General features: G+C 38.1%; 1 protein-coding gene across 4 annotated transcripts in view; it reads left to right on the forward strand.

The window, feature by feature from the left end:
* RBFOX1 (RNA binding fox-1 homolog 1) overlaps window positions 1-23,743 on the forward strand; it is a 2,643,423-nt gene that overhangs the window by 1,658,943 nt on the left and 960,737 nt on the right. The gene's annotated exons all lie outside the window — the stretch shown is intronic.

Raw genomic sequence — 23,743 nt, forward strand, 5'->3', positions numbered from 1 at the left:
AACAGTAAACATCCCTTCATATTCACTAATGCAAAATCAGAAGCCCACATTCTGATCTCAGTTACTTCAGACTCATGTAACGTCCCTTAAAAGTAATTGAGGACACAATCTATTCCTAATTACCCAAATTGATGTTTTTTTCTTAAAATAGCAAACAAAAAACCTTTTGTTATGTATGCAGTCACTTAAACATGTATATATTAAGAGTTTTACGTTTATATTTATTAAATTAAAAAAACTGAAATCCACGTACTAAAGTGTGTTTGTACTCAACTAATTAATAACTTTTAAACATATACCTTGTTTCCTCCACTTCACACAGAGGAAAATATTTCAGGTCAGATATTGATATCAGGAAATATGAACATAGTGGATGAGATGGATTAATAAGAAAGTGCCCTGTCATGGATTTTGTAAGCTGAGTCTTATAATTTCTTCCTTGATGAGAACTGTTTACACTTGAAGTAAAGTCAGTAGCTATTATTTATTACAATTTAGTTATAGAACTACTTTGTGTCTTTTATAGTGTATTCATCATTTTAAAGATCTGTGTCATTCATTTATTTCTTTAGGCATATGGCACTTGGAGAAACTCTGAAATTGGCATATTTGTAAGTCCTGAGCACATCCTGTAGTTGTCTGTATTCCTTCTCCCTATGTGCACATAGAAGCTGTGAAAGTGTTCCATCCAGTGCTGCAGCATACAATATGAATAGTGACTGACTTGCAGCTCTATAGAAAAGTTGCTGAGTATACCATGGGAGCAGGAAACTGTCCTGCATCTGTCATGTTAAATGCCCCACAGAAATATTTTCTGTTTAGTAGGTGGATGAGTCTTTTGAAATGTTTCCCAAGACAACTTTCCTTTTCTTTAAAGCCTTGTAATACCTCCATTTAAAATGTTTTCAGTTGCTGGTTCATGATCTATGGTGCACCACAAACAATAATGGTTAGCTCATCTTGAGTACAAATTGCTCTTGCAAAATGCATAATGTGCTGTTTGTGTTTCAGTGCTGTTATTTATTGTTTTTATTACTACTATTGTTATTATTACAATGTAGTATGGTAAAAAAAAACGCATCGTAATGTTTGCTTTGTGAAAAGTATAACTATATCCTACTAATGGTGGTTTGTTGAGTTAGAGGATATTGGACGAGAAAATGTATTTCAAATAAAATATTTCTGAAATAAGATTTTGTTTAAAATCACAGCATAAAGGTGATGGTTGGGAGTTTGCATGAGTGTATGCATGCAAGAGGATTTCGAGACTGAATCATCTGAATTAGTAATTTGAGTGCACAGTTAAGTAACTCCGCTATATTAAAAATAATCATGCATAGAACTAAAATTCCCAAGCCACACTTGGTAGCCTAAAATTAGATACATTAAAACAAGTTGTCTGGTTTTCAGAGATACTGGCTTTGAAGTCAGTGGGAGATACACATGTTCAGTGTCTATGAAATGAGTCATTTTTATATTAATTTTAGATAACCAAGTTAGAAAATGTCGGACAAATGTCACTGTCCTTGTTATAGACTAGCTCTTATATAATATGTGGTAAGGACTATTCTGGGGATATCTCCATTTGGATTATTCAAAACTTGTGTTATGGAATTCTGAGGGAATGATTGCAAGTGAGTCTGAGTTTCCTAATGCCTGGTCTGGCACATGTCATGCCTCCTCCTTTACTTTTATCTTTTTGAACCTGCAATGAAAGTGCACACAGGTTTTCCAAAGACTAACAGCCCTTCTTCACTTTTCTAAAACAGTTTTACCACTATTGGTAAGTTTAGTTTAAGTTATAGAACTACAAAAATTAACCTTCAAGCAGTAATATTTTCCAGAAACCAACAAAATACAAATTTCTGAAGTCTCTATTCTATTCAATATAAAGTTACGCGTCAATACTACCTGCCTCTTTTATTGGTCTTTATCTATGAACTAATTCAATATGCTGTTAAATTGGTAGTTTATATTGAACAGATAATGGAGCTGGCACTTGCCTTCATAAATTCTATATGACAAATCTTATGTACTGTTTTTCAGTCCTTGACTGCTGGCAGGGTAGCTGAATACAAAGACATTAGTCAGAATTTGAAAAATTCAGAATCCTCAAGGTAGGAAAACAGTTTAAACCAAATAGAAAATTATCTAAAAGACTTTCCTAAAAATGGACTGTGTTACTAGTTCGTTTTTGTCCCTTACTTTTAAGAAATTAAGATACTGCTTTTCTGGAAAAGTGGTACACAGCAAATAACCCATTATCTTCAAAACAATATGCAATTATTCAATATAGAAAAATGCAGCTTTTAGATGCTTCTGTCTTTTTTGAAGCTTCCCAACTCTAGCTAATGTCTGATATTGATTCTGAATAATTTAAATGGCAATAAAATTGGGTTTTCATGACAGTCAATCAGAAACATTTCATATTTTAATGTTCATTTAAAGAAACATAGTGCCTTCTTACCTTCTGAATTTCAAAGCCATTAAAGTAATTGCAGGTCATTAAGCTAAATTTCTTTGAATAATCAGGACACTTAATGTAATTCATGAACCATTCAAAGCAGTGGACAGGAAAGACTAGAACGCTCAGCATGGATTTTTTTTTTAAAAAGTTGCCAGATGGATTTTTAGCTGTAATTATCAATATTTCCTTATAAAATATTGTTCTCATATGTAAAGTGTTAGAAGTTTTAAAATTTCTTCAGATTATATTTATTACTTCTATTACACATGAAAATCTGCAAAATGGTAGAAGTGTTATCGGGTTATTTTCTTTCTTTCCTTTTAAATAATTAATTCATCACATAATTATGCAGATCTTCATTATGGCTTAAAATTTGTTTTACAGACACTTGCTTTTAAAGACACACTAAAAATCCTTGCAGTCATTCGGGATCCATTTCTGACATCAGAAACATCTGCGCAGCTATTCTTAATGTCTATAGGAGTTGTGAGCACATATCTTGGGAAAGAATGAAGTCTAAAATACTTACTTCAGAATAAGTGTTTCATCCCAATCTATTTACTAATCTCAAACTAAATTATGCTCTGCTACACTGGTATAAAAATTTACTTCAGCTGACAGCAGAATTGGGCCTACTGATCATCATAATGATCATTTGAAGTGCTGAAGCTTTGTTGGTCCCTGAGTATTAGAGAAACAGGGTAGAGGAGACAAGTTTTTGAGCTTACACAAGCTCTTTTTGAGGTCTGGGAAGCCTAAAAAGCAGTTGGCACAAACTTGTCTCTCTCACGAATGGAAGCTGGTCCAGTAAAAGCTGCTACCTCACCCACCGTGTCGCTCTCATTGGTAATGTGTATTTTGGTACAGTGCTATATTTCCAGTCCACTATTCTGAGAGAAATCCACATACTCGATTTTTATTTGCAGAACCATATTGTTGCTGCTGCTGGTTTTAACACGCATGAGTAGGTGTAGCCTAACGGGCTGAGCACGATAAAGGGATTGAGCATATACAGTATCTGTTGCCAGCTGTACTCTGGGCTGCTGTGTGATTCTGGACAAGTAACTTCCCTCTCTGTCTTTTTTCTCCACCCTTCCCTTTGCTCTCTTGTCTCTTTAGGTTATAATAGCTTTTTGGCAGGGAGTGTCTCTTCTCCTGTGTTTGTATATTGCCTGGCACAATGGATGAGTTGAGGCTGCTTTGTGTTTCTCCAACTCAAATAATTACTGTAAACTCATTGTAAACTCATCAGAGCAGACAGTCTTTCTTTTCTCCATACAGCATGTAGCACAATAGGTTCTTGGTTCATGAACAGGACTTGTAGGTACTACAGAAATACAGAGAATAAATAATAAATAACATGTAATAGTAGGATTACAGAATTCAATCTTCTTCCTTGACACTGTTTTATTTGGGTCCTTGACTCATGATTATATACCAGGCTGCAGTGCAGATTGGTCTTTGAGGTCTGCTAATAATGGTCTAGACAGCAGGGCTTTAGTCTTCCCCTTTGTTGTCTTGTATCCATGGTTGTTGCAAGAGCTGTCAAATCTGACCGATGTAGTTCTCAAGTCTCTGCTGATTATGTCCATACCAGTGTAGCCTAACCTTCTTCAACTTGTCTTCAATGGGAGCAACCTGTATAAGGCCCCATTACAACCTTATTTCATTACTTTTCATGGAATGCCCAATCCTTTGACCAATTGAACATTCCCATTTCCAAGGTGAACAGTATATTGATTTCTTGTTGAATGGCTGGTCAGTCTCTGTTCCATACATAGAGTCAAAAATATTATTTTGCACTTTACCTTTTAATTTGATTGGGGTCTTACAGAATTCAGGAAAGCAAAATAATTTTTTAAAGTTTCAGTTTCCTTTATTGCAAGTTGTAGAAATTGTTTATTTTAAAAATATTTCAGATAATTTGTTGGTAATTTGCATAATCAGATGTTTACTTCCACTTATTCAAAAATAGCTGCATGCTTTACTAAACTCTCCTCACAAATGTTCTATTATGTTACCTACCTCAAATTAAAAGCCCAAATTGAAATGCCTCTGAGTATGTGGTTGGCCAATGAGAATGGATATACATCGACTTTGAAACATAGTGCTTTCTTACATGGTGATTGAAAATGTTTGGTGATCTCAGGCAATGTCTTAATTAAGAATTAAGTTAATTGAAGTTTTAAGTCCTAGGTAAATTGCTTTGAGTAACCCCAATGAGTAATTGATAAAACTAGACAATAGTAAGTTACTTTTTCTAATAAAATGCAAAATAATCAGAATAATATTCAGTAACTTCCAGGATGCCTCCTATTAAGGACAATCGTATTTGGCCCTGTGCTTTGAGGCAAGCCACAACACCTCTATGTGAACAGGAAAAGAGCCAGAGCTCCCCCCCCAAAAAAATGTCATGGGCCCTGGTCATGTGAATTCACATACAATATAGAAATCCTGCGACCTTCATCTTAGATGAGAGCGGTCACCACTGAGGAAGCTGATTATAGGAAAATAATAATTTTATTATTTATTTACTGTTACTTGAAGCCTTTACTTCCCACTTTACTGGATAGTCTTTTGGAAATAACCATTTGATTTTGTCTGTTAATAAGGACTCTGACTAGTTGCAATCTTCAGCCATTCATTCACCTGACTGGTGGTACTTTTCTTGCTGTTGCAGCATTCTTTGCCACCTTCAAGCATAAAATATTGTATGAATTACTGTGCGTGCAGCCACTGGGTCTCCTGGATAGGCACTGTCCCTTGTTATTGAGAGAGGGATCAAACGTTGCCACTCCTACCCTCATGAATTGCCTAAAATTTATTTATCATGAATGAATTTGATATTGAAAATCAAACGCAAATCTTTTCATGCACCAAAGTCAAAGCCTGGGTCCAGCCCCAGTTTCCCATTTATCCGGGAGGCTTTCATTCCATTTTTCATCTGTAAATTTTTTCTAGATTATGCTTTTTTGAAGATTTCAATAAAAATGTCATGGTCTGTGGGCCTTCATTTAAGCAGGATAGCTTTTGTGCATTAAGATTGAGAACAAATAATGCTAGGCAATTTGGAAATTCATTTTATAAGGTTTTCTCCATTTCCGTGTTCTTAAAGTTCAATCCCACTTTCAGCCAAACTCAGAAGATGCTGAAACTCCTGTCCACACTGAAATTAGAGATTTGTCCAGGGAAAGTGTATACCACACTCAACAAAAACTCTGATTTGCAGGCATACATTGATTTTCTCATGCATGAAAGTCAGATGCGCGTTTCTGAAAATATGAGTTTTCTTTTCACATAAAACATAATTTTATGTTTTATGTGAACTTATTAGATTTTCAGAGCTTCAATTTTCTTTCAAATTTTTTATCAATTTAACTCAAAATAATACATAGTATTTTATTTTGCCTACAATTACCCTGGTGCACTTGAAGAGTAACTTTGAAATGGAAATGTTTCTAATCCTAAAAAGACTTACAACAGTAATTTCAATGGAGTTATGTATAATTTACACCAGAGTAGATAGTGTCAGAATTGGGCCTATGAAGTTTAAAAATTAATATTAATATACATTTAAAACTAGCAAAACTGTATAAAATAGAATTTGTATTTGCAATGTATGTTAATTGAAATTAGTTGAATAAAAAATCTTGTTGGATGAATTTAGAGAATCTGTTATAACATAGCAATATGAAATAAGTTACTTTTAAGCTTACAACAGTAATTTTAAGTTTATTTAATCTATTTTATTTTTGGTACATATGACATTCTCTTTTCCATCCTTGATGTTACCAAAGATCCTTGAAATATGAGATAATTTATCTTGGAGCAGTACTGTATGCTTAACTATCTTCTGCATCTTGAAAATAGTGTTGATAGGTTTCCTTTTATATCCATTTCCAGACAGTGTAAATTTATAAGTACTGTCTTTAAAAGCAGGTATGAAAGGCCACAGAAAATTCCACTCATCTTTATTAAAAGCACTTACACAAGTGTTTGAGTTCGTATTTAGTTAGAACCACATTTCCTTAGCTTTAATGCCTGAATAGGAATGATTTCCTGAACTAGAAGAGTCTTTTGCTCCTTAAGCTGGAGGATCAAGACTTAATGGAATACAGGTGAGCTTTACAGGAGTGATATCAGATGCTTATTTTTATGTCCCTATTAATTTTTCTTCTAACTGATCTGGAAGCAACCAAGCCAGGTGTTGAACTTACAACATTTACTCTATACTATTATAAAAAGAGGCGTGTGTATATTATAATGTATTTATTATCATGTATATAATTTATACTACTTGGGTAATGCTAATATCTGAGTAACTTCGTTCCTTTGAAAGTTGTGATAAGCAATTGGTTTAACTATCCAAGTTCCAATGGTGCCGGTGGGTATTAATGAGTTGGCTTAATTGTCCTTGTCCAGCATTAAGAAGTGGTTTCTCAGCTAGAGTTGGTGACTCATTGACCAGTTGCTACTGGTTTTAACTTCAAAGTGGTGTTAATTTTTCAAACTCCTGCTGAGTGTCCATCAACTTCAGTGACCCACTGCCTTTACATCTCATAAAAAAAGTGTTTTGCATTCCATTATGTTCAAAGTATAGCCTTTTTAATCTGCATATTTCTTGCAGGCTATGCTGGCTTATTTCCACGGGAATACATTAGAATGGAAAGTATTAAAAATATTGATTTATCATTTGTAATGCTGAAGTGATGTATTGAAATGAAATTTGGATGCTCTCCAGCCCTCCAATAACTTTGACATTATTGGATGAAGCTAGATGATCTCATTCTAATTAATATGCTAGTTCCATGTGAGAAGCATAGAGAGAATGGACCAAAAAGACAGTCAAAAATGGTAGTTTGGGTACTAAAAACTGTCAAGCACTAAGTGTGAAAATGATGCTGACTTACATTTTTAATTGTTGATAGGAAGAAATAACTGTTTTGTTTGCTGTAGGATGGGGTTTTCTTTTTGTCTTCCATCCATGGGTACATGCACAGGAAGGCATAATACCCATTTGAGTGTATCATACATAAAAATGGAGTACATACCTAGAATTTTGTGTGTGGATTTGTGGTTTACAGTCTGCAATGCAAGTGATGGCAATAAACCATCTGTTAACTGAGTGAAGTTCAGATAGGTATTCATGATATTAATATTAACATTGAAATGCTCTTCTTGTATTAAACTTGTGATCTTTGCCTTCTGCATTTCGGTACATGTTCACACTAGTCCCTACAGTAACATGGCAGCATAAAGAAAGGTATTTAAATCTATTACAGTATATATAATTTGATCTCTCTTTATCCATCTACTTAGCTTTTTTTGTGAACCAGTTGAATTAGTGCACTTTGTTTTCATATTGGCTTTCTTAAAAACAAACAAACAAAAAAACCCAACCCTGTGCATTCTTTTATCCATTATGCTTCTCAAGCCTTTGTTTTTCTGTGTAGACATTAATGGAAGAAAACTGCCTGTCATCCGATTTATGCAGAGTTGAGCGTGAGTGAATGCTGCCATCACTGAAGTTGCCATCTAGTTCACATTGATTGAGCTTCCTGAGCTTGAGGGATTTTTGTAGGACTCGAGTTTTATGGTTGATATGCTTTTGGTCATTTGTCATAAAATCATTCCAACCATGCTGTTTACTGGTCTGAATGCTTAATTACTGCAGTAGCTGGGTATGGCATGACTTTCAGTTTTGACTAAATCTTCAGGCATAAATGTTAAATCATTGGTAATTATCTTCTGTTTTCTTCTGTGATGAATTTTATCTGTAAGCATCTGTTTCAGATCAAATAATTTGTCTGTCAGAAATTAGAAATGACAAATGTTGTCCCTGTTCCAATAAATTCCTCGTTGTGTATTTACAGTTCATACTGCAAAATCGGATGGACCGCATTGTATTTAGAGTGATCATGTGAATTTCCCATGCTTTTAGAAAGCTGTTGCTCTTTATCACTAATAAAAATGTTTAGTAGTTCAGATTGATTTTAAAAAAAGCTGAGATGCTCATTAACTATTCACAGTTTTCAGTTAAAATCAAATATATCTAAAAGAGCAGCAAATGATCATACAAGAGTAGTCTGTTTAAAATGTGGTTTCCCCCATTTAAAATACAGTATATCATAGCTATTGGCATTTTTTCTATTTTTCAGACTATTAAAAATGTGTACATTTCCACATTTATTTTAATCACACTTCTCGCTTTTACTCCCCTTCTTTGTTTTGGCCTGGAATTATGGTTTTAATATTTTTTCCTATACCTTTTTCTCTTTTCAATCTAGCCATATTTGCTACTGTAGTCACAGCAGTCTTATATGTTTTTATGCATTTCTTGATATAAAAAAACTTCTTAACCTTTCTAGAGTGAGTACATTTTTATCAAACGAGATACATAAAAGCAGAAAATCAATGTTTTAATGCCAAGCTAACTTGTCAATGTAACCTCAAATATTTACTACAATTTTGATGTTTCATTTTATTTCTCAGTCAGCAGGGCATTCTATTTCAGTTTTTCATTGTGCTGCAGTGCAGCCTTTTAAATTCACTTTAAGGTAACTAGATTTTTTTTTCTTTTAATCCTTTTATTGTAAAGAAAAAAACTGTGCCATTAACTATTTTATTGTAGTTTTTATTTTATTTAACTAAAACAACCCTTTTTTGACTGTCATCCTTATTCTAAGCTATTACACTTTAAAGTCATCTGGATTCCTTCAAGGCTGCCAAAAGGTGAAATTGACTTTTTGAGAATGTATTGCTGAAAACTGCAGCCTGTGCATTTTTTCAAGTGGAAACATCTTGTGTGTTAAGACTGAAAGGGAAAATTTACAGCCAGTTTCAAATTGTTAGCTGAGGTCAGGAATCGAAAGTTCAATAAGTGTCCACTTTTGCAATCACATCAACCTTGTTTAGATGACAATGCACACTAAGGTGACTCTTAGGGAGTGGACACTCGGGAAATATCTTGCTATTTCAACCACAGATGTACTTTTACAGGCACTATCTCCTCTCAATAGTAGACATATTTTGGAATTAAAATGATCTTTGTAAAATACACACAGCGTAGTTTTTCAGTATAAGTCATTCTAAAGTATCAGTGTAGGAAACACCAACCATTTTTTTCCATAGTAACAGATATTCACTTTACCATGCTACAATGATCTGAATTCACTTCAAATACTGTATATAGGGCTCTGTTGAAACAGTAACGAGGCATTTATTTTGTTCATTAGAAAACATCTTCTGTGTATTTTATTGAGTCATAAGCAACCGACGCATATTGTTCAACACTGGACAGTGAATGGCATGTGTTATACTTGTAATCTAAAGAAGTGGAAGGTTATTTCTGTTTTTTGTTTTTTGTTTTTTTTTAAAGAAATGCCTATGTATATGCCTGTGTAAACTACAATATAGCAGATATATCAAACTAGAAGGATACTACTGTGTTTAAAGGTTAACTAGTCTGGAGTTATTTGTCACCCCAATGGTAACTACAATGGACAAATTGCAATTCATAACAGTATATAGTATTGGCAGTGGTTAACTGATATGAAAACTGATATGAAAATCTAGTCCAGAATGTTTTCAGGTAATTTAAAAATTGTTTACAAAATTGTTTCTCTGAAAGAGAAAAAAATCTCTAAAGTGCTTCAGAAGGGAACTTTTTAGCAGTTGCAGATTATTAGGTTGTTTTTTTAAATAAAATTAGAAAATTCTGTTCACTAAAGTGTGTATTTGAGAGAGAGAGAAAGAGAGAGATTTTAATCCATTTGCCTTGTGTCCTGCCACGTGTGGCAAAAGAAAGTAACATATTTCCATCTTTTTTATGGCAACATTTCAAATATTAAAGTCTGCTATCATATGCTCCTTTATTCTCCTCTTTCCAAACTAAATATACCCAGTTCCTTCAGCCTTTGCTATTATGGTTTGCATTCTGTCTCTTTGATTATCTTGGTCACTCACCTCTGGATCCTTTCTAATTTTTCTACCTCCTTTCTATACATTTGGGACCACAATTGGACATGTTATCCCAACTGAAGCTTAACAAGTGCCCGATTATGATTACGAGGGGCCTAAGGCTAGGGGGAGGGAAGGGTCTAAGTATGAATTACATACATTACAAAAAGATTATGAAGTCATCAAACATTTTCTATATACATATTTATGTAATATTAATACATTTATTCTACTCACACTACACTCAAGACAAAACAGAGCTATCCCCTGTTGTGTTCTCTGCTCCCCTTAACAGAAAGACGTTGTTGAAAAGAACTATCAGAGTTTGGATGGGATTTGTTTACTAGGCTGGTGTAGAATGAAGGATCAAGCAGACGGCAAAACAGACCTTGCCTCTCCTCCTCTTCCCTTTAAAGTGTTCACCAGGGAGGAAAGTGAATGAGATTCTGCTTATCCAGGTGTGAAGAATCAGAAGGGACCTAAATCTATTCTTGTGCAAAAATCTGTTCTCCCAGACCCTGGCCTGAAGTCAATAAGACTACAAAAGTGTAACTGTCCCCAGGAATTTGTTCTCATTCCCTTCTCAAATCATGGCCATTCTGTGCTTACCCAACATTTTCCACTTGGAGAGAAGTTAGTTTGAGTTGGGGCAGAAAAAAGATTAAACTTTAGGTTTATTTAGCTTCCAGTCTTTGGAATGAAAGCAGCGGTGAAAGTAAGGCGGTGCGCTCTGCTGCGCCGATGCAGTATGAGCCAGCTGGGGTGCTCTGCTGCAGGAGGAAGTGGGCACATTCCTAGCCAGGCTCCTGGAGCTCCCCTGCAGGCAGCTGTGCTAAGGGGCTGTCTGGGAGTGCACCCCGCATTGGTCCAGGAGTGCCTGAACTGCCCCACCCTCTGCACTATTTAGGAAGGACAGAAGGGCCTGAAGCCTCCCCCAATTCTACCAGTGCTGCCTGTTGCTTGCTGTTCCCCTTCCATCACTGTCAGGGAGGAAAGGGAGCTCCTTATGAGCCACAGGGGCTGCTTTGCATTGTCTCCAGGCTCCAGCAGGGCTGTGTGAGCAAGCTCGCTTCCCCTCCCTCCCTCTTGAGCAGGAGGGCCTAAACAATGGGAGGGCTAAAGCATATAGCCTTATTAGCTTACTGGTTGATCCGGCCTTGACAATGCCAAGTAGAGTGGTATTATCCCTTCGTATGACTTACTTGATGTGCCTCTGTTAAGGCAACCTAAAATGAGATTTTTTTTTTGCTAACAGCATTGTATTGCTGACTCAAGTTGAGGTTGTGATCCACAACAATTCCAGCCAAACCAATTATTATCTGCTTCCAAACCAATTATCTCCTATTGTATATTCATGCATTTACTTTTTCTTCTCGAAGGCCACGTCTACACTGCAAGGGATGTGAACAAAAATGGCCGTCCACACCTCAAGCGCATTTTTGCACAAGAAATCTACAGTCAATCGACAGAACAGAGGGCTTTTTGTGGCGTAGGCATACCTCCTTCCACAAGGCATAACTCCTTTTTGCGCTACAGCTTTTTCACAGAAAGACATGTGTGGACGCTCCACAGGGGTTTCTTGTGCAAAAAGAGCCTATCTGAAGAAACACAGATGCTCTGATGGCCATTTTGTTAATGGCAATCAGAGCTTTCTTGTGCAAGAGAGTCCATGCAGTGAGGACACTCTCTTGTGCAAAAGTGCATCGCAAAAGCGATGTGCTTTGAGGTGTGAACGTGCTTTTGCGCAAGAAGTTTTTGTGCAAGAACTCTTCCGCAAAAGATTTCTTGAACAAAAACCCTGCAGTGTAGACGTAGGCTAAGTGTAGCACCTTACGCTTGTCTTGGTTGAATTTTATTTTGTCCATAGCCCAGTTCTTCTTTTTACCAAGGTCCCTCTGAATCTTAATTTTATTAATCAGAGTACTGACTCCCCCGCCAAGTGTTATCTGCCAATTTCATCAATATTCTCTCTATTTCCACATCCAAGTCATTAATAAAGATGTTAAACAACACTGGACCCAGAGATCAGAGTCTCTGTGGACCCCACTTGAGATCTTTCTCCAATGTGGTGTCATTCTATTAATAGTTACTCTTTTTTTATAATTGTTTAGCCAATTATGTTTCCTTTCAACAATAGTTTCACTAAGCCTGCCTTTCTCCAGCTTATGAATGTCAAGTGGTACTATGTCAGAAGCCTTGCTGAAGTTCATGTATAGTATGTCCACCACATTCCCAGAATCCATCAAACCACTTACCCTTTCAAAAAAGGAAATCAAACAGGTGTGGTGAGATTTATTCTTAATAAATCCATTCTGCATGCTAATGATTTCCCCTTCATCCTCCAGGTACTTGCAAATTAAATGTTTTGTACATTGCTCTAGTATCTTTCCAGATATTAAAGTCAGGCTGACTGGTCTATAGTTCACCAGCTCCTCTTTGTCCCCCTTTTAATAGCTGGGCACTAGAGCTATGTCTACACTGACGCAATCTTGCACCAGAGCTATACAAATGAGGCTAAGCATGGAATATCTCCGAGCCTCATTTGCATATCTAATGAGCCCCAATGTTTGTGGAAGAGGCTCTTGCACAAGAAGGAGCTGTTGACACTGCCCCTCTTGCGCAATGCCGTTATTCCTGAAAGTAATCAGTGTAGGAGGAAGAAGGGCTCTTCTGAAAGAGGAGGATTTTCTAAAATTTGGCCCAGTGTAAATGGGCCAAATTTCAGAAAAGCCTCTTCTGAAAAAACTATCGGAAAAAGGTATACAAATTATGGAGTGCAATTTGTGTACCCTTTTCCCATAGATCAGTCTGGGCCAAAGAGATGAGCAGCCAATAACTCCTCTCCCACCCTTTCTGTTCATACAGAGGAAGTGGCATACCAGGATAATGGGGACCATCAGCAAAATATATGATTTCTCACCAGGGAAGTGTAATGAGAATCTCATGAATTTAGAAGAAGTTAGTGGGGCTGATGGCAAAATATCTGGCATTACAGATTTGTCTTTCAAATGTAATCTAACTGTAATATACATTTCTTTACAGAAATTCCAAATGGAGACAATTATTTTATCTAAGTTGACAGCAATTACAACTTAATTTATTTCTTTCATGAAGACAGTGTCAATCATGCACATGCATATTTGAGGGTAGGGTGTGAGGGACAAGTTTGTAATAATAGTAAGACAAGGTATAGGTGATCACTGGGAACTTGAATTATACCAATGTTATGAAGTGTTGATTTAAAATAAAATAATATTATGCTTCAAACTTTACAGTGTTGTAAAATTCTGCTTCATGAAGAACATGTTTTTCCTCGATTGGTGTCCCTGTGGGTGATCCACTCAGGTCTTGGTTCATCCTTGCATGCTGATTGGAGGTTTTTGGTGAGCAGTGCCCCTCGTGCCACGCCTGTGCACCCAGCATCTTGCGCCCCTGCTATTTGCCGTTCCTTTTCTACCAACCTCAGCTGAAGATGGAGTCAGAGCAGTGCTCTTCTACCTGACAGGAAAAACAAAAGAATACTATGGTTAGTTTACAGTTCCTTCATAGTTTAGTCAGTTAATGACAGTTTTCAACGTTCGCATAACAAAAAGAGAGAAGTGCTGCCTCTGTGGCTTTTTCTTCAACGTGCTGGGCTCCCCCAGCTTTAAAAGATGCGACTCAATGTCCCTGTGAGTTTTCCACTACCCCTCCCCCCCATCCTACCCTTTGCTTGGAGTCTTTAAGGGACTTCAGGTAGAAAAGGAACAGATGGGGATTTTGCCATGTACACACTTGGCAAATGGCAGGTGCACAGATGCTGCACGAGGGGCACTGCTCACCAAAAGCATCCCATCAACGGCGCAAGGATGCACCGAGACCTGAGCGGAGTACCCACAGGGACACACATCTCAAAGAACCTTCGTTACTGCACAGGGTGAATAACTTTTTCTTGTCTGATTTTACCAGATATTTTGGTTGTTCAAGAATATATTTCTGATTATTAGCTTAAGGAAAAGAGGTTTGTTTGTATTTTTGTGGACTGGAATTGTTGTCACAAAGTAAAAGTTGATTAGTTTTTGTTCATTTAGCTAGTTTTTCAGGAAAAAAATGGTGACACTAAGATTGACAAGGATTTCTTACCCTGCTTGGGTACAAAGGGAGGGCTAAATTAAAATCTTCAATGTCTGGATAGACGTGAAGCTAGGTGAAAATATTATTTGCAAAGAGGATATTTGATTTCACTGGTTTTGTTTGCTCAACCTACATTTATATAGATGAGGGCATGACTTTGCCATCAAAGTAGAAATGGTCAAAAATGTTTCTTCAAAACTGCTATTGGATGGAAAATGAAGTTTTCAGATAAATGAAAACATCTGCTTCCTGTAAATACATACAATGTTTTTTGTTTTAAAAAAAAGAATTCTTAGAAAATTGAATATGTCATCCAAAAAACTAAAATGTTTCAATCAAATATACAGCCACTGTGCCTGCTAGAAAGTTATAGTTTTGTTACCTTATGTTTTCATTCCCCTTTGTGTTCAGGCTCCCTGGTTGAATTTCATTCCATGATGCATTATGACCCATGAGACTCTCACCATTTACTACCAACCCTCACCAAAGAGGGGTGCTTGATGCATCATGCAATTTAGGGTATGTCTAGACTACATGGCTCCATCGACGGAGCCATGTAGATGAGGTTTGTAGACATATGGAAATGAAGCGATGATTTAAATAATCGTCGCTTCATTTACATCAAAATGGCTGCCGCGCTGTGCTGATCAGCTGCTTGGTGGCACAGCATGGTAGTCTGGATGCTCCGCAGTTGACAAGGGAAGCCCTTGTCAACCGCCCCCTTATGCCTCGTGGAATAAGGTTTACCATGGCCGTTGACAAGGGCTTCCCTTGTCGACCGTGGAGCATCCAGACTACCGCCAAACAGGTTGATGCCGCAAAACAGCTGATCAACACAGTGCGGAAGCCATTTTCATGTAAAGGAAGTGGCGATTATTTAAATTGCCACTTCATTTCGCTTTTTTGAGTACACTAATCTGCATGGCTCCTTTGCTGGAGCCATGTAGTTTAGATGTACCCTTACAGTTTGACCACAGCTCTTGTCCTGTAAAGAAGAATGGAAGTATCAGATATTACAACTACAACACACATCACAACAGAAATCCTAAGTCAAATATTTTGATTTTAAAATTTTTGCTGAAAGGTTGAAGTCTTTGCTGGGGAAGAAGACACTTTTCAATCATCTATAATTATAACTTGCCTTCCGTAATATCACAGGCAAAATGTAATTCTGGTACAAGTCCATTAAAATCCAATGGAGTTTTGCCTGCTTATACCAGGACTAAATGTGGTAAGACATGTACTCTGTCAGCTGCAATATATATTTAAATATGGACCAAATTTTGTGATTTGTTTTACATTGGCATCAATCCAAAATAAATCTGTTAGCTCAATGGAATTATTCTGAATGAAAACTGATGAAAACAAAAGCACAATTTGGCAGTGAGTGTTTTAAATACAAGCATTTGTGTTTTCTAAGAGTTAATTTGAGATCATTTAATATCTTTTATAAACTCTTCCTCCATTCATATCCTTTAATTTCCCTTAACTGATGACCATCTGTTGTCTCCTCTTTAATTTATTATTTGTTGATTATAGGGAATGTATAGTTTCTCTTTCAAAACTGTCCATCTGTTTTCCTCTAAATCCTATGTAGTTATGAGTTTGAATAACTTGGCATACAAACCCAAACCACAGACACAGATTTATTGTGCACGATGTCTGTGATTCAAAAGTTGACCTGTGTGGTATTTTAAATGTATATTTTCATTTGGCACATCATCAGTGAGATTTATATTAGGGATGTAAAGGGATAACAGGCTACCCAGCAACCTGGTCTGGAGCAGACCCCTCCCTTGGTGAAATGTAGTGGGCCCTGCCTAGCTGGAGCAGCCCCTGCCCATGTTTAACCAGTTAACTTTTGAAATGGGATTTTACATCCCTAATTTATACATAAATAGTGACTCTGGCATTTTATAAGATCACATCTTTAGTGAAAACAATAAAGTACAGGTTGGACCTTCCTGATCCGGCACCCGTGGACCTGACCAGTCCTGGACAAGAGTTTGCTGGACTAGCGAAGGTCTGGGGAGGGGGTGCTAGCCTCCCTGCTAGGCTCCTCTCCCAGGCCCATGGCACTGCTGCCCCCAACCCTCTGGATGCAGGAGCCCTGCAGGCTCTGTGGCCCCACCAGCTTTGCCAGCCCTATGATCTCTGGAGCCCCAGGATCCGTGGTGGCCTCATGTCCCTGGGAGCTCTGGCAGTCTGCTGGCCCTGTGGCCCCACTAGCTGCAGGGTCTGCTGCTGACACATGAGCTCCGGCAGCCCTGTCAGTCCTAAGGCCTCATGAGATCCAGCCCTCCCCACCCCCAGCCCTGTGGGTTCTGGCAGCCCTGACAGCTTCCCTAACCCACCAGCTATGGGCTCTGGTGCCCCATGGGCTCCGCTGTCTCTCACAGACCCACTGGCCAGCTCTACTCCCAGCCACTGGCGACCTCTGCACTGGGGCACTAGTCCAGCAACATCCATGTTCCTGTAAGACCATGGATTTTGCTGCACCAGAGAGTCTTGGACCACAGAAGTTCAACTTGTAGTGATTGCCCAATTTCCTGTAAGTTAACTTTCAGTGCCTGCACAGCATTAATAGTGGCTTATTAAAATTTTAACTTGAGTCTGCATTTTTCACAGTAAAATTTAGTTTCTAAAACTTGAGCATAACTTGAAAAAGGGGGTGCTGATGATGTTGCACGGAGGTTTATGGGGAAGAATATGAAGACCGTGTTCACATATACATAGGCCTTGCTCATATCATCCTTCCCAACATGGTATGATTGGTAATTGTAAATTGTAGGTTACACCTTTGTGCTGTTGAGAGCATGTGGTTGGTTCTTTCAAACTCAGTAATATTTTATTCTATAGGGACTATTGATTGTCAGCTAATACTGCATTTCAGGTTTCCATAAAATTTCCATTAGACTTTATATCAATTATCACTGTTATATTTTTAGTTCCATGTCATCTCTAGCGGCTTTGACAAAACAGAATAGTACTGAGTGTTATCGTCAATCACTGGAGATTCAGCAGACTACCTAGCTGACATATTGCAAACATTTTTATTGATTTACATGTGTAAGTACTATCAAGTAAGGAGGTACTAGTGGTAAAGGATGAATCATTTTCTGTCTCCAGTATCTATGACAACTATAATGCCAACGTGATAAGAGACCTACTGTTACTTTCATTTTTCTCTCTCTCATTGATCAGAAAGTATTGACTTGTTAGTGATACTAGTGTTTTGTACTAGCTACTGTACAAATAAAAGTAATTTCAGAAATCTGCTTCACTATAAAAATACCTTTCATCTAGTCTATATTTACAAAAATCATTTATAGCGCTCAGAGAATCATAGTCACTAATATACCCCTTTCATGTTATCTACTGCTGTGCTGGTCTCTTTGTTTAAGCTAACTAGTCCAGTCTTTATCCTGGTTTACACTAGGGAGTTATTTTGAAAAATAACTCCTTTTATTTCAAAATAACAAGCATAGACCTACATGACCAAACCCATTATTTCAAAATAATGGCCTGGCTATTTTAAATACTCCTGCTTTTCACAAGGAATAATGCTAATTTCAAAATAGTTATTTCAAAATAGTGGTAGTGTGGATACTCCAGTGTCACATTTTGAAATGACTATTCCCCAGACTAATTCAAATTAATTATTCCTAAGTTTTTCTTGGGGCTCTGAGTTGAGGTATCACATCCACATTAACAGAGCCTGCCACAGACTAATTTTGAGGCTTCCCGATAGAGTGGACATACGATTTTGAAATGATCATTCCTGGAGTTTTTATTTTGAAATAAGTTATTACTAAATATAAAAGACCAATGTATGTGGCTCTGTCACTCTATAATGTTGTAGTGCCGCTGTAATTTTTTCTGTTGCCTCTGAACGGCATCATGGCATTGATCAGTAGACAGAGCAGAGCACTGAGTGCCATGTGATGGGGCAGGATTGCCCGCGGCAGCAAGCGCAATCCACACCACACTCAAGCAGAGCCCACCCCCGTGCTGCATGGGGACCGCAGAGCCCAAATGGTCATTTGCTCCACTTGCTCCCGCTCTGCGGCCCGATTGAGTGGCGCAGAAGTCAGCCGAGTGCCACAGCGGGAGGTGAAGGGGCGCGGGGTAGTGACATACACAACCAGGGGGCAGGGCCTACACAGACATGAATCTCTGATGTCAGGAAAGGGCACCAGATTCAAAAGGAGGAGAGCGGAGGAAACAGAGAGGAGGTGGAAGAAAGTGGAGGAGACAGGAGAATGGAGGAGGCGGAGGAGACAGAGGAGGTGGAGGAGAGCGGAGGATACAGAGAGGAGAGCAGTGGAGAAGGAAGAGAGCGGTGGAGACAAAGAGGAGAACGGAAGAAGCAGAGGGGACAGAGAGGAGGTAGAGGAGAGCAGAGGAAAACAGAGGAGACAGAGAGGAGAGCGGAGGAGACAGAGAGGAGAGCGGAGGAGAGTGGAGAGAGAGAGAGAGGCAGGAGGAGGAGGAGAAGAGAAAGAGAGAGTGAGAGGCAGGCGGGGGAGAAGAGAAAGAGAGAGATGGAGAGAGAGGACGTGGAGGAGAGCTGAGAGAGAGGGTGGCAGGCAGTAAGAGGAGGAGAGAGAGAGAGAGAGACGGAGTGAGAGACCGGAGGCTCAGGAGAGAAAACCGAGATAGAAAGGGAAAAGGATGTGGAGGAGAGACCCAAGGACAGGACAAAGAGGTAGGGCAGGGAGACACTCCATCCCCACCAAGACACACCCGTCTTATGATTTCCAGGAGAGGCATGAGTATTTTCAGGCCCAAATCTTCCTAGAACGAAAAAAAGCAATATTTCACAACAGGAAGACAAGATGTTTTAAAAAAGTTTCTTTTATTTTCTTTTTCTGGGCAGTATTCTTCTTCTGAACAGTATTCTTTATGGGTATGTCTACACTACCCCGCTAGTTCGAACTAGCGGGGTAATGTAGGCATACCGCACTTGCAAATGACGAGGAGTAACTGTAGTTCGAACTAGGAAGCCTAGTTCGAACTACCTAGTTCGTGCCCCGTGTAGCCGCGCTGCACGGGGTTCGAACCAGCGGGGTTTTAAAAATGGCGGCTCCCCGCTTATGCAAATGAAGCCCGGGAAATTCAAATCCCGGGCTTCATTTGCAAGTGCAGTATGCCTACATTACCCTCCTAGTTCGAACTAGGAGGATAGTGTAGACATACCCTATGATATTTTTCTTCCCTGTTGAGGTTAGATTGGTGGCTGCTTTGTAACTGAAGGCCTTTATACCATTTGACATAGTGATTTGCTTCCCTAAATGAATTTTAGTTGATAGTTGGTGCTCCTCTTCACTGTGGTCATTCAGAAGAATTGTCTTGAATGGAATGGAGCAGTAGATTTCCTTGTGGAAAGGAAAATGTTTTATATTGTGAGATTAAAGTTCTTGTAACAAATGCTTTTGAAAATAAGCTGTTGAATTAATATATTTCTTTAGTTGAGACAACACAATTCACTCCCTTGGTAAGCGTGTGTTTTGTCACTTTATCCATAACTAGGCACTTTTAAGTCAGGTGGTGGTTTTGTTATGGATCTGTCAGGTCTTCTAAGCCACATTTGGGAATAGCTACAAATTCATAACTAGGACCATTGTCTGAGCTTCTACGACATCAAGGCTGTGTCTACATTGGCACCCCTTTCCGGAAAAGGGATGCTAATGTATACTTCGGAATATCAAAATCCACGGAGGATTTAAATATCCCCCGCGGCATTTGCATTTACATGGCTGCCGCTTTTTTCCGGCTTGGGGATAAGCCGGAGAAAAGCGCTAGTCTAGACGTGATTCTCTGGAAAATAAGCCCTTTTCTGGAGGATCTCTTATTCCTACTTGAAAGAGATAAGAAAGTAGGAATAAGAGATCCTCCGGAAAAGGGCTTATTTTCCGGAGAATCAGGTCTAGACTGGCGCTTTTCTCCGGCTTATCCCCAAGCCGGAAAAAAGCGGCAGCCATGTAAATGCAAATGCTGCGGGGGATATTTAAATCCCCTGCAGATTTTGCTATTCCGATGTGTCTAATCTGCATCCCTTTTCCGGAAAGGGGTGCAGTGTAGACACAGCCCAAGAGTCTTTAAAGCTAACAATGAGTTCTTTCCATTTTATAAGAAACTATGGGGTGCACCCTGCTCACTATGCTCTCTGACCCCATACTCTCTGACTGCGAAAAAAATCCCTTATTGCTACACTTTGCGCACCGAGAGCTTGATGACATCATTCTGTCAAGCCACAGGAAAAACTTTTTCATATATAGCGAGAGACATTTATGGTGATAATGTTGCCAGTTTGTAAAAATCCACCATATTTCCCGATAACTTTAATGAAATATAGAAATGAAGGCCACAATGATTCTGTAAATTAACTTTGTGCAATCTAACTCCAAGTTAGGAAGAACTGAGGGTGTTTTTTTTTTTAATAGTATCACATCCTGAGCTTTGAAGTGAAAAAAAACCTGTGCCTGGTTTTTAGCATGTATTTGAGGTGGATGGTTATAGAAGTTAATTCCCTGTTGTCATACGCGGATCATCATAGGGTTTGGTGTTTAAATGTTTCATTGAGTTTTTTCATTGGGTAATCTGTCAATGCAACAAGCACGTCTTTCTTTTTTCTTCCCCATCACGTTCCCTCCCACCTTCCCAAGGATCAGGATGTTCAATTTAAGTGTTTTCCTTCTCAGTAATGTCTAGTTCTTTTTAATAACATGTAAGTAAACAATGAATCTTTTTTTTTTTCAAACAGGCCTTAACATAGTCTGTTAACTTACTAATGCAACTTAGTGAGTACTGTTCGAAAACACACACAATTTGTGCCACTTCTTGAATAGCTTTTGGATACAAAAAATGGCCACAAAATGAGAGGCAGAAATTTGGGAAGTATTTTTGAAACTTCCTCTATTTATCATATTTAATTTGGATTCATAGTTGCATATGAAATTTAAGCATCTGGTATCCCTTGCAATTATATTTTTCATTGCATAACATGCATTATTTTTCTTATCTAAGCTTCCAGTATTTTCTCTCCTTCTCTTATGGTATGTCTACACTGCAGTGATATTTCAGGATACTGGAGGTATCCTGAAATAGCTATCCCACGTCTTTTGAACACGTCCACTATTTTGAAATATAGCGAATGCACTATTTCTCTATCCCTGTAAACCTCATTCCATGAGTAAGAAATGGCTCCAAATAGTGCTTTATTTTGAAATTTGGTGCTGTGTAGAAGCATCAAAATTCAAAATAGCCTATTTCAAAATAGACTCGAAATAATGTACGCAATTTGCATAGTGCAAATTGTGTATCTTATTTTGAATTTCGCGTACTGTGTAGACACACCCTTATTGTCCTTAAGACTGGTTTTGTGGAGTCTTCAGTCCTGCTATGGAAATTGGCTGGTTTCACTTTTACCTTGTCCATCTTCTTCCTCACCACCTCCATCTGATTTGTCTATTTGTTGTTCTTGTCATAATAAAAACTGTACTATCACTAGGACATTGTTTATGTCCTATCTGTAGATGTGTAGCACAGTGCGGGTTCCTGATTTAGCATTAGTCATTATATAGTGTACTAAAAATAATTATATCTTTGTTGCATTACTTTCAGTAGTTTTAAGATGTAGGACTTGCTGAAATAACTAATCTTTACTCATGCATGTGGTCCATGGGGATTATTATCATGATGTAAGTATTGGAGGACTAGGCCAATAGTTTCTATAAAATTGATTATTATCATGTTTTATACAATTGCTTTATATTTTACTGCCCTCTGTAAATGATACAGACATACATAGATGTTCTAATAAATTCTTAATTCTGCGTTTGGATAAAATTAAATTAAGATGAAATTTAGATACTAGATAGAATTTATCATTTTAAAATTACAATATAGAAGTTTGTATTTCATTGTCTGATCCTATAAACCTTAATTTGAGATTAGGAGAACAGGATTAAGTTTAAATGGGCTAAATTCTAACGGTTATGTATATTATATGTGAAACACTTGAATTCGAGCAATTAATAGATATATTATTTAAGTGCATATCTTTCCATCTGCTAACATAGGAAGTGGGGCTTCTAAATTCCACCATACATGACAGGGAATCCAGTCAATGGCATAATTCCCTCCGCAGCCCTTTAATAGTAGGAGAAATGATGTTACTTGATTTGATGGGAACTTACTAGAGAAAAGAGAGTTTCAGGACTAGTGAAGATGTAAACAGGGAAGCCATGTGTTCTTTTAAACACAGTGCCACAACCTGCATATACCATGACCTCCTGAGTTATAGATGAAATCTTCATGAGCTTCCATTTCCATTCAATATTAGAGTTTTAGCCTCTGAGTCACTCAGATACAGATACTTATTAGTTACATAATAATCTTTGAGTACACCATTTGAGGAAATTGAATTGGGGAGCCTCTTGAGTACACTTTTTTTCTAATGTGGTTCCATTAGAGGTTGATCTTTCTCTTCCATATTACCTGGTGCAAATGCAACAGTACTGGAAATACACAACAGGTCCCCCTTCTTTTAAGTTTGACTTGCTGGGGATTATACACCGGTCTGGGGTAATGTTGGATTCCTGTAAAGTTTCTGTTTGCAACATAAGTGTGAGTATGAACTGAACACCTGAGAAAGGTGCTTGTGATGATGATAAATAAGGCCATGTCTTCACAACAGATAAGATCAAAGCAGTTGCAGCTGATTTTCCAGGGTTCCAATTAATGGGTCTAGTGAAGATATGATAATTCAAACTGAGAGGGTGCTCCCATCAGTGCCTGTAATCCTGCTTCTACAAGGAGTAAGGGAAGAAGGCTAGTGTCATATTAGGGTGCATTAGGAGGAGCATTGCCAGCAGATATAGAGAAGTTATTACTCCCCTTTGTTCAGCACTGGTGAGGCCACATCTGGAGTATTGCATCCAGTTTTGGGGCCCCTACTACAAAAAGGATGTGGACGCATTGGCGAGGGTCCAGCAGAAGGCAACCAAAATGATTAGGGGGCTGGAGCACATGACCTATGAGGAGAGGCTGAGGGATTTGGGTTTATTTAGTCTGCAGAAGAAAAGAGTGAGGGAAGGTTTGATAGCAGTCTTTAACTTTCTGAAGAGAGGTTTCAAAGAGGATGGAGAGAGGATGTTCTCAGTAGTGATGAATGGCAGAACAAGGAGCAGTAGTCTTAAG

Source organism: Pelodiscus sinensis, chromosome 16 (assembly GCF_049634645.1).
Source record: "Pelodiscus sinensis isolate JC-2024 chromosome 16, ASM4963464v1, whole genome shotgun sequence".
NCBI lineage: Eukaryota > Metazoa > Chordata > Testudines > Trionychidae > Pelodiscus > Pelodiscus sinensis.